Source organism: Coturnix japonica, unplaced genomic scaffold (assembly GCF_054131305.1).
Source record: "Coturnix japonica strain WE unplaced genomic scaffold, WE-NBRP24 Scf044, whole genome shotgun sequence".
In the NCBI taxonomy this organism is placed as follows: domain Eukaryota; kingdom Metazoa; phylum Chordata; class Aves; order Galliformes; family Phasianidae; genus Coturnix; species Coturnix japonica.
In genome coordinates, this window is record NW_028188947.1 from 2,332,080 (window position 1) to 2,349,941 (window position 17,862).

Sequence of the window (17,862 nt, forward strand, 5' to 3'; positions counted from 1 at the left end):
TCAGGAGCAGGGACACGTCATGCTCATCTGAGGTGTCTGACTGACAGCAAGAGCAGAGAGGTAAGTTTCATAGGGTCGCGTGCCCATTTTATTTTATTTTTCATTCATGATGCATAGAGGCGTTCCCCAGACAAAGTGAGCATTTCTCAACTGGACTTTCTAGAAATGAGCTAGGCAGTGAAAATGGGTTTGAAGCATTCCTAAGAGCCCCGCAAGAGAATGCTGAGAGTTAATCTGGCACCCTCCTTTGGAAACGTCCGTTGTCTGTCAGCTCTTCAGCTGTGCCCTAACACCTCCCCATTGCGCTGCCACACCAGGATAGAATTCCAAGCCCACACTGAGTCCTGGAATGTTGTGGTGCCGTGTTGGAATCAGACGTGACCACGTGGTCTTGGCTCCCCGCCTTGTGGGGGGTCATGGTGGACCAGGCTGTTGGCCGTTGGTGATGTCATAAGCGGCTGGAATGAGGGGAGGAGCGGTGCGTTCTGTGTTCCTTTGTGGGTGAGCTAGTGGTCGGAGTGGTTGGTTGTCTTGTTGTTCTTGTGCCTTTTGTGCCGTTAGTTAGTTAGTTTTGTTAGTTAGTTAGTTTTGTTAGTTAGTGTTGTTAGTTAGCGTTGTTAGTTAGTTACTGTTGTTAGTTAGTGCCGTTAGTTAGTTAGTTCCGTTAGTTAGTTAGTGCCTTTAGTTAGTTAGTGCCGTTAGTTAGTGCCTTTAGTTAGTGGCTTTAGTTAGTATCTTTAGTGCTTTTTCTTCTCACCGTTGTGTGCAGCAGCTTGTAGGTAAGCTGAGCTGACGTGGGATGGATGGGTGGGCAGTGAGGTGTTGAGAACTGCTGGCTGTTTGAGCTCACAGCACCGTATTGCTTACTCTTGACCATCAGACATAATTTTCCCCGGTACACACGTTCCAAAGGGGGTATCAGTAAAGTTGGCACCTGTCCCGTGCTTCTTCCATTGTCTTTGCTCAGTAGTGGAAGCATTGTAAAGTTGCTGGGCGGACAGGCATCACGTAGCCTGAGACTCAGCATGTCTTGCAGCAAGTGGGTGGGACAGTTGTGCTGTGTGTGTTATTCCATGACTGTCTTAGTCCTGCTCACTGACCTGCTCTTTCTCTCTCCTCTCCTCACCCTCCGCCCACTGCCTCGGTGCAGCTTTTGCTCTCATTTCATCCGAGCAAAGCGACAAGGAACTGCTGCAGATAGCTTGAGGTGATCTCACTGCCAGGTACGTGCCATGTTTTGTCCCCCCGCATGGTTTTGCCGCAGGGTATGCGCGGGTAGCTCTGAAGAAGTCTGTCCATACTGTGCTGTGTGAATAGAGAAAACAGAAGTGTGTTTCTGCTCTGTTCCAGCTGTTCACACTTGCTGTGATGGGTGCTGCGTGCAGTGGGATCAGCCGTGAGCCTGAGTTGGCGGCGACGGAGGTACAGTATGAAGCTCTGGCCGGTCTTTTTTCCCTGTGTTGAGCCATTAGAAGGAGCTGCAGGTGTACTCTCCTGCAGGAAAGAATGGGCCAAAAAGGGCCTGGCCACTTGTCTGTGCCAGTGCCATTGCTGATTAGTCTGGGTAGAGAGAGATGCATCTTTGCATGGCCTGGCAATGCACGCCAGAAAGGGAAATAACTGTGATGAGACGTGCAGCTCCATCTGAAGTGCTCCTGATAAGGACGGAGCGCATTTGCTGCAGCTTTCTTTGCAGATGTGCTCCTCACCTTGAAATCCTCCTGGTTTGTCCTCATCTCCTGACCACGGCCTGTGCTCTGTTTTGCAGGCTGATAACGTGCGGGAGCCGCAGCTGGTGCGTGCTATGTCATCTTTAAACGTACCAGCGATTGCGGCAGCCCATGTTATTAGGAGCCACGTCGCCCAGGGGCAGGATGAGCTCTCTGAAGGTAAGCAGTTCCAGGCGTTCCTTGTTGTTGTGCACAGAATTAGTATAGAGTGTGAACGCCTCGGGAATACTCTCATATTTTGTGTCGTAGAAGAAGGCTTTTGTTTTAGCTGTGCTGAAGCTGGGATTGATGTTTCAATCTTTTGCAGGTTGGAGACATCGTGTGCATTGTTGATATGCCACCAAAGGAGATGAGCCCCTTTTGGAGAGGCAAGCGTGGCTTTGAGGTAGGCACACATTTTTGACTAGAGAGCACAGCTTCAGTAGAGTCGGGAATCTCCGGTTGGAGCTGCTCTGCCTGCACAGGATGGCTTCTGGATGCAAACAGTTGCCCTGTGTCGGTGTCAGAGGACCTTCCCTTTGGCTCTGGGCTTGGGCTAATGCCCACCTGTCTTTTTGTTCTTATTACAGGTTGGTTTTTTCCCTGGTGAGTGCGTGGAACTCATCAGGGGAAAGCTGCCCGAGTCCATCCTACATTCGTTGCCAAAGCCATGTGCGTATTTTACATTTGACAATGCGGGTTAGTAAAATGGGGTCTGAACGTGGCTTTCAGGGGGTTCATTAATGCCCGAGTTGAGCAAGCTTAGAAAGAGAACTGCATTAAGCTCCTTGGGCACCTCCAGGGATGGGGAAAATCCGTTCTTGCGTGTCTTTGTTGGGAACATGCTTTCTGTTGTTACGTGTTCTGTTGAATGTGTTGCACTCGGCCTCGTCCAACCGAGCCAGGGCTGAAATGAACTTGTTTTTTTGTTTTGTTGCGCAGAGCCAAAGAAACGGGGCAAGTTCATCTCCTGCCTTCGTTCCCTGTTGAAGGCCTGCCCCAGGAGAGCGAAGCAGCCTGAGCCTCCAACATTCTCGGGATCCATGTCCCTGCTTGACATCGTTGAGAGGTATTTAGCCAAAAGGACTTGAGGGCTGAGCTGTAGGAATGGAAGCATCCTCTGCTGTTTGAAACAGAGCGCTTTTCTAAGCTGTGTTTCAGCAGAAACCAGGCATTGCCAGGAACAGGCAACTATTGGCAAGGGTTCGGTGCAGCTCTTCCCTCACCCTGCACCACGACTGACAGCATGCTCTGTTTTCTCTGCAGAATGAGTTCTCCCAGTAAGAGGGCAGAGTCAGCAGCTTGCAGTTGGCGTTCCTGCTTCTGCCTGGGCAAACCATCCCCTGTGGCCAAACGCCAACTGCAGAGCAGTGCCAGGGAGCCCTCTGAAGCTGAAGTCTTGGTCCTGGCAGGTAAGCATGCAAATCCAGCTTTCAAATCACTGCTTGTCAGCAACACAGGTAGAATTCATGCTTTCAGTGGGCTTGTACATCCTTCTGGCATTCAAGCCTGTGCCTGACATCTTCAGTTGACCCCTGTCTTTCCCAAATGAGTCTCTTGTCAACACAAGAGCTGGACCTGCACGAGGATCACTTTCAAGACAGTGACACTGTTGCTAGAAGCCTATTTGCTTCTGCCCACCATCACTGCATAGCCAAATGTCAAGAACCTGTTTCATGATTCATCTTGTGAAACTTTGACACTAACTGCTGTGCGTCTACTCCTTCCTAGGTGACCCGAGCCCTTGTATATCTCCAAGACGCCAGGCATGTTACGATGCAGCATCCTGTGATTCCATCAATGAAGAACTGTTACTAAGCACAGGATGCTGCAGTTCAGATGAAAGCCTTCCGTATAACATCAGTTATAAAGAGAAGAATGCCATCATCGTTGAAGCTCTCGTTCATCCCATACCTGTTGAAGCTGCTGACCTGAGCCTGCCAGACTCCTCAGGCACCAGCCTGAACCGAGTGCCTTTCGAGGACAGCCCAGCCCAAGCACAGCACGAGTGCCCCGACAGCAGCACAACCATGCAGGCTCAGGTCAGCATTACAGAGGAGAAGCCAAACATCTTGGAGGGGGAGGTAGAATCAGGCCAAGAGTCCCAGGCTCTGGGCAACAGCACGACTTCTGAGACACTCTCGTCAGACAACAGAGAATGAGTCCCATCTTTCCTCCAGACCTCACACCCCCTCCTTTTTCCTACTGAATAAAGGCACGCTCGTGCTCAATCAACGCCTTGACTGAATTCTGAGTTTTCATTCGCAGAGATTGGGATGAGTACAAGAAACAGCAAGACAGCTCAGCTTGCAACGCTCTGGCTGTGGGGTGCGTGCAGGGACACTGTAACCATACAGGGAAAGGCTTCCACTGCTTCCTCAAGCTGTAGTCCAGCCCTGCTACTGCTCTGTGGCACAAAGCCCTGAGGGATGTTCCATATTGTTAACCTAAGTGAAGCCAGCTTCATGCACTGTGTTTTGTTGTTGCTGGGTGAGAGGGGGATGCACGTTGGTGAGAAGATGAGCATTGCTGGATCTGCCACGAGTGTCCCTTCTGCCTCTAAGAATATGTCCTAAGTAGGATGTGAACACTGCTGGCACTTCCTCATTGCACGTGCTTGGAGGATCTTCAGTTCTTGCACATTTCAGGATGTCTGTCAGTGACTACGAGGAAATTCTCAAGTACTAGGAATTCCATGAAACAGTTGGAACGGGTAAGTGTCATCTTTGTACAGAAACAGCACGCCTAACAGTCTGTCTCACCACTCTAGAATTAATCTGAGAATAGATTAACAGCTCTTGTCAGTTCTCTAAGTCAGGTTTCATTTGTATAAATTTGAAATTCGTTTTTTAAACCAGTTGGAAATTGTAATGTTATATTAGAGAAGAATTCACACTCAACTTTAAGCATCTGTGTTTTGATTTGTAGGTGGTTTTGCCAAGGTAAAACTCGGGCGGCATCTTCTTACTGGTGAAAAAGTTGCACTAAAAATCATGGAGAAAGTTACTGTAGGGGTAAGCCAAAAGGCATTTAAATATGATAATATCTTCTGTTGGAGTTGTGGAGTTCTCAAGAACACGGGGGCAGGTGGGATGGTACATGCGAATGCAGCCTGCTGGTCCCATTGCCTTTTGAAAGATGCTGTAGAGCTGGAAAAAGTTTAACAGAGCACCACAAATCTTGTTGCTGGTTGTTCAGAGGGCAGAATTCTCTGGCTTTAAAATGGAGGAAGTTATTACATCATTACATTACATTACATTATTGTTACATTATTACAGCAACTTTACCAAAATGCCAATGAAAATGCTGAATGTTTTACTTTTCATTTTTCACAGCTCTGTTTCAGAATTTCTATGGGAGTGATGTCAGTCATTGCTGAGTTGATGTTGAATTGTGTACTGTCCCATATGTGCTTGTTCTGTTCCACAGCAGTCAGATGTGGTACCTGGTATGTCACAGTAGTTAGCGATTTCATCGCTTGCTTTTATGGTCTCTTAAGGATGACGTGCCTCATGCTAAAACAGAAATTGATGCCATGAAGAACTGAAGTCATCAACATGTTTGCCCATTGGATCACGTAAGAGAGACATCAAAGAAATATTTATAGTCATAGAGGTAAGAAATAGTTTCTGCTTTCTGTGCTGTCTTTCTTACTTATCTTTCTCTGATACTCTCTAAATGCATTTTCAGATAACCTTATCTTACAGGGAAGCTGTTTGATTGCATTGTTTCTAAGGACCGCCTTTTGGAAGAGGAAGCTCCAGTCTTTTTTTGACAGACTGTTTCAGCAATTGCTTCTGTTCACAGTCAGGGTTATGCCCAGAGACCTCAAACCAGTGAGCCTGAACTGCAGTCAGTCTTCCATAAATAATAATGAATGTGTTTTTATTTTTCTGTTGGCAGAGAGAGTTACAGTACTCCACTCCATTCCAGTGGATTGCAGGAGAGAACTGAAGGGGGGAGAAGTAACACAAAGTAGAACTCATGGGTTGAGATAGAATTATGTACTGAGATAGAGAAAAGGATAATAGTTATGATGAATGCAAAAGCAATTGCTCACCACCTACCAATCAGTGTCCAGTTAGCCTCCTAGTAGTGGAAGAGATTTACATGAAGTTATACCCCCTTCAAAACTCCTTCCACAATATGTCATATAGTATGGAATATCCTTTGGCCAGTTTAAGTCAGCTGTCCTAGTTCTGTTCCTTCTCACTTCCTTGGGCTCTATGCTGAGATTGACTGTGGCTCTGTACAACGCTGCCTGGCAGCAACTGTAAGCATCACTGTGCTATCTCCATTGTTTCTCTAGAATGAAAACGTAGTATTATATCAGACACTGAAGAAGATAATTCAGTCCAAGCTGAAACTCAGACAATAACTTGTGCTTAGGATTCTTTCCCTACAGGAAATGTTAGATATTTATTGCTATGTGGTACTGTGTTCTGTAGCTGAGCTGGATTTTGTTATCCTTGAAGAAGTATCTTCCTCTGAAAGGGGAGTAAAACATGATGCTCCTAATGAGCGGAGCAGAGACACAGATCTGATCTGAGTGTTGGTTTCACATTTTTGTGATGCTCTTTGTCATGGTTTTGTAATTTTGCTATCAGTATCAGTATTCCACATCATAACATCATGTAAAGTATGGATACTTCTATTGAATGTGCAGTCCACAGAAGAAGACTACATATCCCAGAGAACAACAGGGTTAATGATAAGTCACGGGACCAGGACGCTGTATAATCTCGTTCCCAGGCTGGAGTGCTCTCCTTCTTCTCTCGAACTTCTCGGAGAGTGGGAAGCGTTCCAGCCGTGTCGCCTAGAGTTCACAGTAGGCCTCTCGGTTTTCGGGGACTCTCTCTCTCTGTTTCGTTCAATTTGTTAGCCTCAATTATATTATATTGTGTTATCTTGTATTTCGGTATCATATTTAGTAAAATAAGTTTTTCCTCCTTAGATTGTCGCTGTTTTATCCCACTCCTTTTTTCCCCCTCCTTTCCGGGCCCCGGGAGGGGGGCCCACGGGGTGGCTTCCCCTGTCACGGGCATAGGTAAATCTAAGTAACCCGTGACACTCTTTGCTGCAGTTTGTATCTAGAGAGAAGCCCTTGTGGTGTCAGTCTGTTGTGTAACCTGCTCTAGTTTTGTGCCTCAAGGAAGAGTGATCCTTTAAACAAATGGTGGCTATACAGAGGGTATGGGGTGAGATGCATTCCTCTGGCCCCATCCAATGGATTTTCTGTCACAAAGATCATTCTCCCCAGCTTCTCTTCTCTGAGTGGGAGCTTCAGCCCCCTGCACAGGCTGGAGGTCATCCATAGAACTTGCTTCAGAGTTTGTTTCAGGTTGTTATCCTTCCTGGCCAAAAACCAGATACAGTATTGTAGATGTGGTGCAATGAGTGTTGAAGCAGGAATGACTTGTCCTGGTCTGGTTGTGCTGCTTTTTAATGCAGCTGATGATCTTGTTGTACTTCTTTTCTGTCAGAGCACACTGCTGGCTTGCATTCAGCCTGTGGTCTCTCACCACTTGTCCTCCTAGTCCCCAGGTCCTTTCCAACAGATACAAGCTAGTATTTCCCACCTGGGATATTGGAAGATGGGAACTTGCCAGCAGTCAGTGAAGATCTCTGAGACAGCGAGAGCGAGCGGGCTTTGAGTAGACTGGGAACCACTGTCCACAGTAGGAAATAAGAGAAGAGAAAAGATGTTTCCTTGGGCATTTGGGTGGAAATCATTCCTGACTGCTTTCTCATCCACCGGGAAAATCTGCTGATTGACAATTTGAAGCTGATAGACTTTGGACTCTGTGCAAAGCCAAAGGTAAGAGTATCTGTTAAATCAAATACAATGTGCCCCCAAGTAATGCATGTTTGACCACGGTATGCAACAGGGGCTTGTCCAAACAAACTCCTTAAAATCAAGCTGTTTCTGTGGCTGACATGTCATTGCATCTTGTTTGGATTGGCCTGAACTGTTTGAGAGTGGTTAACAGATTGCTCAGAAGCACAGGTAGATAATTTTCTCTAGCTAGACTCCCTGTTTTCATAGTCTAAGCTGTAGATAATCTTGTAGGTATATCACCTGTCTTATGCAAGGGTCTGTAATAGGAGCATGGGATTGGTGTGCCTAAGGAACCCTCTAAGGAACTGCATGTAGGATGAGATTGTGGATAGAATAAAATGACTTTTGCAGGTGACGTACAAATCCTGTGATTGCATATGCTTGAACTGAATTGTTTCTTGATCTTCAAACTGATTTCCAGAATCCTTTATTAACATGTAAGATGGGTGCTGGTAAGAAAGAATGGGAAGACTGCCTTACTGATTCCAAGAGAATTACTTGTCCTCAAATGATTTTTCCTGGCCAAAGTTAGAGCCTCTCACAGGTAATCGAGACCAACAGGCTGCTGTTGCACAATCAACAGGCACAATCGAGATGATCAGCTGAGGAAAATAAAGCATCATGCCAAGGGTACTAGATAAGTGAGCAGCTTGAGATCTGCACATTTATGTGATACTCATGGTCTTAGACAATATTTGTTTAGTGAGGTCACATTGAATGAAAACAAAATCTAAGATTAATGAAAATATACAAAGGAGAAGAAGCCTCTGAGGCTTCTGAAGTGTTATGACCAGAAGACATAAACTCTGTTTTTGAAAGAGCAATTTGCTCTGTTAATTATCCATCATTTTTGTGCAGTCTGTTTTGTCAGACTTGTTTTTAGCTTCCAAGTTGTATGTGAAGACTTGTTTGCACTGTAATGCACAATGTACGAAAAATTGAGAGATGAAAATGTGAAGAGTTTTTCTATCTTTGATTTCATGTCTGGAATTTTGGAACCCACTACTTGCAGTTGTTAATCTGTCCAAACTGGTCTGGTTTGCAATGCCCTCATACTTCTTGAAAAGCTCTGCTGTTAAAGGCAGAACAATTCCTACAAGTGCCATGGCCCCACTGTTGTTCTAATTCTTGTTTCTTTGTTTTCCACACGCTGCTTTTCAAGCCTCCTTTTTCTTTACAGTCCAAGTGAGAATTGCACTGTGAGGTGTCTGAACCTTGTTGTGCCTCTACATAAAGAGAACAGCAGCAAAGCCTGACAGGTGACTGTGCTGACAGCTCTCGTAGCCAGTAACACGTAACTGTGCTAAATCCCTTGTGATGGCTTTGATTTAATTTTTGCCAGTGAAATCCTTGTAAAAGGAACTGCAGCAGTGTGATGAGCTAAGGTGAAGATGCTGGTTTTAGTAGTGCTCTAAGCTGAGTGGAAGGGCAATTGAATGAGGGTTATATGCTTTCTGTGGACAATAAGATTGTGGTGCTGTTGGGGTGGGTCCAGAGGAGGGGCCACTGTGATGATCAGAGGGTTGGAGCAGCTCTCCTATGAGGAAAGGGTGGATTGTGGCTCTGGGCAGCCTGGTCTGGTGGTTGGCGACCCTGCACATAGCAGGGGGTTGGAACTGGATGATCTTTGAGATCCTTTTCAACCCAGGCCATTCTATGGCTGTACAGTTCCATACTGGAACAAATATAAAATGCTAACTATGTAAAACATGGAGTCAAACCTGTGTGATTTGTCCACACCAGGAGGTGATTAGAAAACAATTTTTTAAGCTACAAAGCTGCTTGCATGAAAGGAAAAGAAAATAAAACTACAAGAAAAAGGGAAAACCTTTCTTCCTGAAAATAGGAAGAATAATGGACCTGACATGAAATTTGGGTGAAGCTGCCTGATTTTATGAAGCTATTCCCATTATTTTCTTGGTGCTGTGTTTCCCAAATGACTGGTTTCTGGCTGTGCTGCAGCACCAGTCTGCATGTGAACATCAGCTCTATTCACCATCTGGGAAGATTAGGACTTCCCTTCTCCCACCAGCACCACTGAATTACAGTTACTCAGTGGTTAAACAAAGGAATCCTTAAAGAAGGGTTTACAGCTGTCGCGTTATCTGAAGTGCTTGGGGCATTCTGATGCTATTAAGCTCTATGTATTAACAAGTTCAAAAAGAAAAGGTAGGCATCTGATTGTTGTGACAGTTTCTAAGTTATTTGGAAAGCTGTACCACCCAACCACTCCTTCTATTTGATGGAGGTGACAAAGCTCAGTTTAATTTCTGACTTCTGTTTAAATCCTGAAGCTGGAGCTGGTTCCTGGAGCAGAAAAAGCTCGGAAGCTGTCCCTCCTACAAGCAGGCACCTCTGAGCAAAATATGACATCTCGATTTCTGATGGTAAGGTCAGGAGATCTGATTCCAGCATCTAGCTTTCGGCTTCATGCTATGTTAGTGGGACTTTTGGCATCTAGCACTGACCAACAGCAACTGACAGGCTGGTAACAGTGCACCCCAAAACAGTTATGTGTCTATTTATGTTATGAGGGAAAATTGCATTGCATTGAGATTTCCTATTTTTACACTTTGCAGATCTAACTCGCTGCTGGAAGAATCCTGTACGCCTTGTTCACACCATTTTCAATGAGCTGGATGAGTCTGTTGTTGGCATTTTAATACCATTGACCAGGCAGGCAATATGTATGGAGTATTTGGCTCTCTCTACAGTCATGAATGTTTGAGTATCTTCAACATGTGGCTCATTGCTTCCATTTCAGGCTGCCCAGAGAAGCTGTGGATGCCTGTCCTTGGTGTTGAAGGCGAGGTTGGATGGGTGATGGGCAGCCTGAGCTGGTTAGTGGGCAGCCAGCCCATGGCAGGGTGTTTAGAACTTAATGATCTTGAAGGTTTCTTCCAACCCAAGCCCTCCCGTGATCCTATGATTCTGTGATTTCATTCAGGTTTATTAAGATGAGATGAGTTCTCCTGAATGCGCTGTTCTCCATATGATTATAATTGGAGTCTAGATGGATGACTTAAACCAGACTCCAAACTTTTTGATGGCCAAAATGAAATGAAATCAATCCTTTACTGTGTCAGTAGTCTGTAACTAGAGCCCATCAGGTAATTCCCAGCCTCCTGCCTGTATCAGTGGCTGCACACTGTGAAAAAGTCTGATGGGATTTTAACCTCTAAAATGTTCCAAAGCAACCAGAGGGTGAATATATTCACTATGCAAATACCTGCAGGAATAAGCTTGTCATGTATGTCCTCAGGTAGCACAGTAGTTAATGGTGGGACTCAGTAGGTCATGCTGAAAGTTGAGTCTGCTGATCTTGAAGGTCTTTTCCAGCCTACATGACCTTATGCTAATATTTCTGTATTTATTTCTGTTCAGCTCCCAGAAAACCTCCCACCCAGCCCCCAACAGACCCCGTGGTGAAAAATAAAACAGAAACGTCAGTGACGCTGGCATGGTCCCCTCCGAAGATGCACCGCCCCATTCCAATCGATGGCTACAGTGTGGAAGGCAATAAACTAACTGGCTTCACGTGGGTGAGGTGCCACGAGTCTCATGTCCCCGTCCCAGAGTTCACGGTGAACAATCTGTCTGAAGAGGCTGATGATCAGTTCCGAGTGTCTGCAGTCAATGCGCATGGACAGAGCCCGTCTCTGGAATTCCCAGGGAGCGTGCACCTTGGTAAGCACAAAAACCCCAATGGAAATGGGTCAGTGTGAGCTGAGCAGCTGTGTTGGTTCCCTAAAGATGTTTCCTTTGACTTTAAGGATAGTAGTGCATTAACACACCAAAGGCTTTCCTTTATTACTAGTTCTCCTGTCAACCTCCAGCTACCACTAAAGTGATACAAGTTCTGTTTCTGTGACAGAGACATGAATATCCTTATCTTTTGATATCACACATGTGCAAGAGGCAGAACTTTCTGTAACAGATCTTAAGCATAGAAGTGCTTCTTCCAGCACTCATGCAAAGGGAGAAGTAGAAATGTACCTATGATTTAATCTTCCATCTCTAAATGAGATACCAGACTTGCATCTAAAGAGCATTAAGACATACATGTTGTTCTTCCTCAGAACCAGTCCTGGCTGTGAAATCCCCCCTAACAACTGGTGAAGCTGTACCTGGAGGGGATGCCATGTTTACTACTGATCTTACAACAATGTGTTGCAGCACTTGGTACCTCAGTGGTAAAGTCTTACAGGAAAGCGAGACCTGCATCATCAAGAGAACCCAAACTACTCACAGCCTAATCATAAAGAACATCACCAAGAATGATGGTGGAGCAGAAGTGAAATTTGTTACCAAAAATGTTGATGTCAGCAGCAAGATGAGAGTGAGAGGTATTTGCTTTGATCCTTCTCCTTTCCTCTTACAGTCAAGACATAGTTGCTGTGATCTGATGATTAGAACTGGGGCTGCAGGCATTCACTGCCTGTACCAAATACCTGAAATTGCATCCCATGGACTGATGTGAGTCCTGGTAATGACCTAAACATGATAGCACTGAGTGTAGGGTAAGCCAGTCTACCCAGCTGCTTGGTATCTGAACCAGATTGCTTCATGCCAGCTGATGAATGTCTGCAGTTCACAGCTCTTGGCCAGTGCATTCAGTCACCAGGTTTACCACTGCATCACCATAGAGCAGTACTTTCAGCTCCAGGTTCAGACAGCCTTTCTGATTGCACTGGAATAGTTTAGAAGTAGGGGAGCAATCATTCCAATAATATCTCTATCAATCAGCTTTGCATGACAAAATAGAACAAATAAACATTCATGATGGGAGGACCTGTTTGTCATTGGGTGGAAACCTCTGCAGAAGCATGTTTAGAGCATTATTGATCAGTAGAAGGAGATGTTTGGTTGATTTTTACTTAGTAAATCCGGCAAGAAGACCAAATGAAATATCTTGAATTGCTCAGCAGTGACACAATGATGAGTGCAGGAACAGAAGGTGATACTTTTTCAGAGATCTTGCAGCAGACATTGACCACGTTAGCCTGATATCAATTGAAATAACGAGGCCTTTGCTCCTGACAGGTGCTGCAGTGAGATTTACCAATAAGAGCAAAGATGTAGAAAAGATCTCCGCTCGGCTGCGTGAGGAAGCCAAACTGCAGGCTAAGCTTTCAGACACAGGCGCTACTGTGGAGTGCATGAAGGATGGGAAGGAGCTCAAGGCCAGTGAAAAATATGAACTGCACATTGTGGGGAAGAAACACACCCTGAAAATTGACAACGTCTCAATGGATGATGCTGTCATCCAGTGCATCTGTGAGGGGGATAAAATGCATGAGTTTGCATGATGAGGCTCTTCATCATCTTCTGCTGGCTTGTCACCCTTGTTGATCCATGGAGAAACAAGAAAGGCCTAGAGTAGTGTATGCACTTTGGCATTGGAGAGCTTACTTAATTGCTTCTTCTCAAAGAACAAACTCCAGAGAGTCATGGAGACATCTCCAAACAGAATTGAATAATGGGACTAAATTGATGGAGAGCAGAACTTCCTGCCACGGCTTGTCAGCTAGTCTTAATTTTGCTTTTCTTCTCTCTGTCATGTTAGCATAATATTTCATACTGGCAGGTCTGCCCAAAGAATTAAATGAATTAGCTGATGGACGTTTCCATGTGCTTTGCACTGTAATGTGACTATCAAATGAGTAATCAATGCTGTTATTTTAAAACCTGTGTTGGCAAGCTGTAAGACAAACAGCTGCTGTTGGTAGCTTGGTTACTGCAGAATCAGCTTTTGTGTATCTCATAGATAGGGAAGAGACCCTTAAGGGTCAGCTAGTTGGACTCCCTTGCAATGAACAGGGGCACCGCAGCTCCATCAGGTGCTCTGAGCCCTGTCCATCCTGACTTTGAACATCCTCAGGCTCACAAATCTTATACCTATGCCACACACTCGCAGTATTTCACCATTCAGCATCACCACTTGTATCTTCTCTTGCTGTAAACCAGAGCTAGCTGGTAAATCATCTGCTGTGCGGGTCAGCTGTGTCTCTCCCATGGGCATCACGTGGCTGCTGGGAGGCTCTGAAGAGCTGCAGCCAGAGGTGTGTCACCCGCTGGGCCTCGTGCCCAAAGGAGCCCACAGGAAAGTGTTGTTGCAGTTTGTCATGCACTGCACTGCCATGAGACTTGACGTGCCAGACATCCTCTGACACGTGACCTCCTGCATCCAGGCAGGACATCTGAGACGTCTCCTTCAGCCTGACGTGGCTGCAGTTTCACACTGGTTTTACTAAGGAAGGAGAAGGCACGTGGATGAAACTCTTTTCCTGCTCTTCCTGGCATTAGCTCATAGTACAAGTAAAGCACTGTCAGGTCAAGCCTGGAGGAGTAATGCTTGTCACTGACCTGTTCCTGTTCAGGGTGGAGCTGGAGGGTAAAATAACACAAGAAATTGTCATTGAAATTCAATATCTGTGAAATTCAGCTGGCTGCATTCACAGAACCTGGCGTTAAGATCTGTTTTCTGGTTTATATCTTGAGCCTATTTTCCATAACCCAGTCCTCATTTATGAACCGAAGCTCTACTGAAAACCTTTCGCTGTGTATGCTCATGCTGCAGTGCAGCTCTTGTGACCTTTAACAGCACATTCAAGTTCCTCTGATCACAGAATCCTTAAGGTTGATTAAGACCCTCTAGTCCGACTGCTCACCCATCTCCACTAAGATGCTCACCATCAGCTAGCTAAAAACTCAGCAGAGATGATAGATCAAGCCCAACACTGGATTTGGGATGGCTAGAGATTCCTAAGATATTGAAGGATTGCTTGCAGGTGGTGTTGGCTCAGGTATTCACCCTGCATCCCACCTCCCGTTCTGTTTGGTTGAGAATCATGCATTCTGCAATTTCACTTTGTAATTCAAAGCCCCTTTCTTTATCTGTTAAAAAACTGATCTAAAACAAGCCGAGAAGACTCCGTTGGAACTGGTTGATGCTGAACAAAGGCATCCCCAAAGGACAAGTTGCACTGTTTGATGAACATTATTGGATGAGAGTTAAGCTAAGATTTAAAATGTTCTGGGGCTGTCTCTGAGCATCAAATCCAGAGGAAGCCTGCATGATTCCCTGAGAATGGATACCTCCTACTTTGGTGTAGGGTGAAGGGAACACTAGCAGTAACTCCTATCACAAAATGTCACATGGCTCAGACAAAAAAGCCATCAAGAGGGCTTAATTAGGAGCACCAAATGGTCACAAGATGGTCTTAGGGCAGGGAAGTAATCTATCTACGTGACATTGATTGATGCTATTAGTTCTAAACAGCTTGACTCTAGAGGGACTGTTCTTCTTTGGTCACCTAGTTTTACAAGAATAGATGACTCCTGTCTATTACAATTTTTAACTCATTATTTGTTCACTGATGCCATAAATGTGCCTGGCATAGCAATTGGCCTTGGTATATTCAGTGACTGAAAGCAACAGTTGTTGCTCTAAGAATTGCAATGCTAAGCTAGGTCTGCCTGTAGCTGACAGCCATCAGCTTGCTCCTCAGGCAGGTTCTGTCTGGATGGAATGAAGGGCATGAAATACTGATGTGCTCTTCAAACGCTGCTTGTTAGCTTAGAGACAAAGTGTTGAATAGGTTTGTTCATGCATTGCAAACACGTTACTTATCTGCCTTCATTTTAGCTTCAGAAGAACGTGTGCAGAATACAGAATTGATTAAAAGAAATAAGAACTGTCTGCATAGAACTTACTCTTTCCTTACACAGGAGAATCAAGCACACGTTTGTATGTGAGTACCTCCAGAGGTGAAACTCAATCACCCAAATGTAATGAGCAGAGACATTACAATCAGTTCTAACTGTATCTTCATGCTGTGCTGAATAAGCCTGAGTCAGGATGTAAACCACTTTCTCTTTTTTTCTTCAGATGAAGCCATTAATGTTGTCAGCAAGCCCAAAACCACTTCAGAAATATCAGTCAGTCCTTCTGAAGACCTGGAGCTGGTGTGTGAGGTGTCAGCTGCAAGCGGAGCTGTCGTATGGAAGAAAGATCAAACAGAGGTGAAGCAGGACCAGAGGACAACCATCATCTCCAAGGGGACGCACCGCAAGCTCATGGTCAAAAATGTGACCCTGAAAGACCAAGGGAGCTACAGCTGTGAAACAAAAGATGACAAAGCAACATTCCAAGTGAAAGTCAGAGGTGAGAAAATGCTTGGAATCCCAGAGATAAAGGAACGGTTCATTTTGTGTGTCTTGCATTTGGAGGATCAACTGACAGCCTCTCTGGTGCAAAACATTTTGGCTATAGGACTTTCTTGGTCATCTAGTATCATAGCAACACTTTTCTACATGTGATTTACATCCAGGAATGAATTACTGCAACTAAGGGGAGTACAGCTGCGAGGCTGCTTGCTAGAAACTCACCTTCAAGATTCATGTAACTGGTAGGAAACACGTTTTGGTTGATATTCTTTGATTATTCCCTAGTCTGGCTGTGGAAATGTCTGTGTGAACGTGTCCTCTTTATTCTGCCATGAAACTGTTTTGAGAAGGATGAAAAGAAATGCTTACAAACGTGCAGCTAAAATGATTATTTATTTTTAACAATATTTCATCCAGCTCTTCCCCTACAATTACTTTTATCATCAGCTGTCCATGGATGTCCAACTGTGATTTGTACAATGTGCAACACTGCTCTACCAGTTGATATTTCAACAGTACTATTTACACAGACGTCCTTTTCTGCTCCAAATCCACACCAGCCATGGGAGAGGGAGTAGGTGAGCATCTTCCTCCATTAGCTTGATCTAAATCTGACAGCTTCATCCAATCCAGGGCTTCTCCAAGACCTTTGAAAATTCTGTTACTGTTGAGGAGACAGCAGGCTTCTGGGCTTAGGTTAGAATATGGTGCCCTGTTGATGGGTCCTGAGAGTGTCCAAGCCTTACATAGAGAAAACCATCACTGCTCTTAAGATGTTTTGCAAGCAGGTGAAACTTGATTGAAGTGTGGCAGTGATGCTTTCTGAGATCTCTGGCCCCTAGTTTTTCTCGGCTTTTTGTTTGCCTCTTAAGATACAGTGAGCTGCTCTTAATTGTGGCTGTGTCCTTTGCCACGAGCATACCTCTGAGCACACAGTTATTTTGAGCTCCTCTTCTTCCAGTGGCTCGGATGAGCAATTCTGAGAGATATGCAGAATGGGGATGGCTGTGCTGCTGCTTCCTTTTCTGTCTTAGCTGTGGTTTTCCCTTGCAGGGCACAGTTCTCTGCCTGGGCCCAAGTCTGTGTGGGTGTCTCCATCCACAAAGCTGCTCACCGTGCAGGCGGCACAGGCTGAGAGGAGAGGCCAGAGCAGCTCTCCTGTTGCAACATGGAGCAGCAAGATACAAGTGGAGGAAGGGCCTGCAGCTGTACTGAGGAACTTCAATGCAATCATTGATTTTCCATCTGAAAGATAAAGAAAGAGGAATTCCCTTTCCAGCCCCTACCATCATTGTTCGGATGATTTTTATTGGTTTATTTTTTGTCCATTATATCTTTGAGGATTCAACTAACACACAGTTGCCCTATGGCCTCAGTGGAGCCACACAAGGTGCCTTTCCTTCCTGGTTGGGCAGGCAGTCACAAGATGCAGAAAGCCATGCTGGCGTCTATCCTGTTCTGTGCTGGCTGTACATGGAAATCTTGGGGTTTTCCAGATTTCAGGGCCACGTGCCTGAAACCAATTGTGCTTCTCCTGTAAGCAGAGCTGTTGGTCAGACTTGCTGGCACTAGAAATTAAAGGTGGCAGTGAGCTGAGGCCGAGGAGGTGTTAACGTAAGAGTCAGGGATGCTTTTGAGCTTCCCTTATAACTGTACGGTTCCTCAGAAAGCAGTTACGCCTGCCAGCTCCTTTCCTGTCCGGCTGTGGAGCCTTTGCTCACATGCTCCGAATCTTGCTTGAAATCATTGAGAGGAATGTAGCCAGCAGGACTTGAGGGCTGAGCTGTAGGAATGGAAGCATCCTCTGCTGTTTGAAACAGAGGGTGTTTCTAAGCTGTGTTTCAGCAGAAAGCAGGCAGTGGCGGGAACAGGCAACTATTGGCAAGGGCTCGGTGCAGCTCTTCCCTCATCCTGCACCACGACTGACAGCATGCTCTGTTTTCTCTCCAGACTGAGTTCTCCCAGTAAGAGGGCAGAGTCACCAGCTGGCAGTTGGCGTTCCTGCTTCTGCCTGGGCAAACCATCCCCTGTGGCCAAACACCAACTGCAGAGCAGTGCCAGGGAGCCCTCTGAAGTAGAAGTCTTGGTCCTGGCAGGTAAGGGTGCAAATCCAGCTTTCAAAACACTGCTTGTCAGCAACACAGG

At 45.5% G+C, this 17,862-nt stretch overlaps 1 long non-coding RNA gene across 1 annotated transcript; it reads left to right on the plus strand.

Annotated features, from left to right (window-relative positions):
• Window positions 1-2,039: 2,039 nt before the first annotated feature.
• Window positions 2,040-2,874, plus strand: LOC146752597 (uncharacterized). The gene is made up of 3 exons (XR_014940576.1): window positions 2,040-2,115; window positions 2,300-2,381; window positions 2,652-2,874. It is a non-coding gene; the product is annotated as an uncharacterized LOC146752597 (long non-coding RNA).
• Window positions 2,875-17,862: the final 14,988 nt, after the last annotated feature.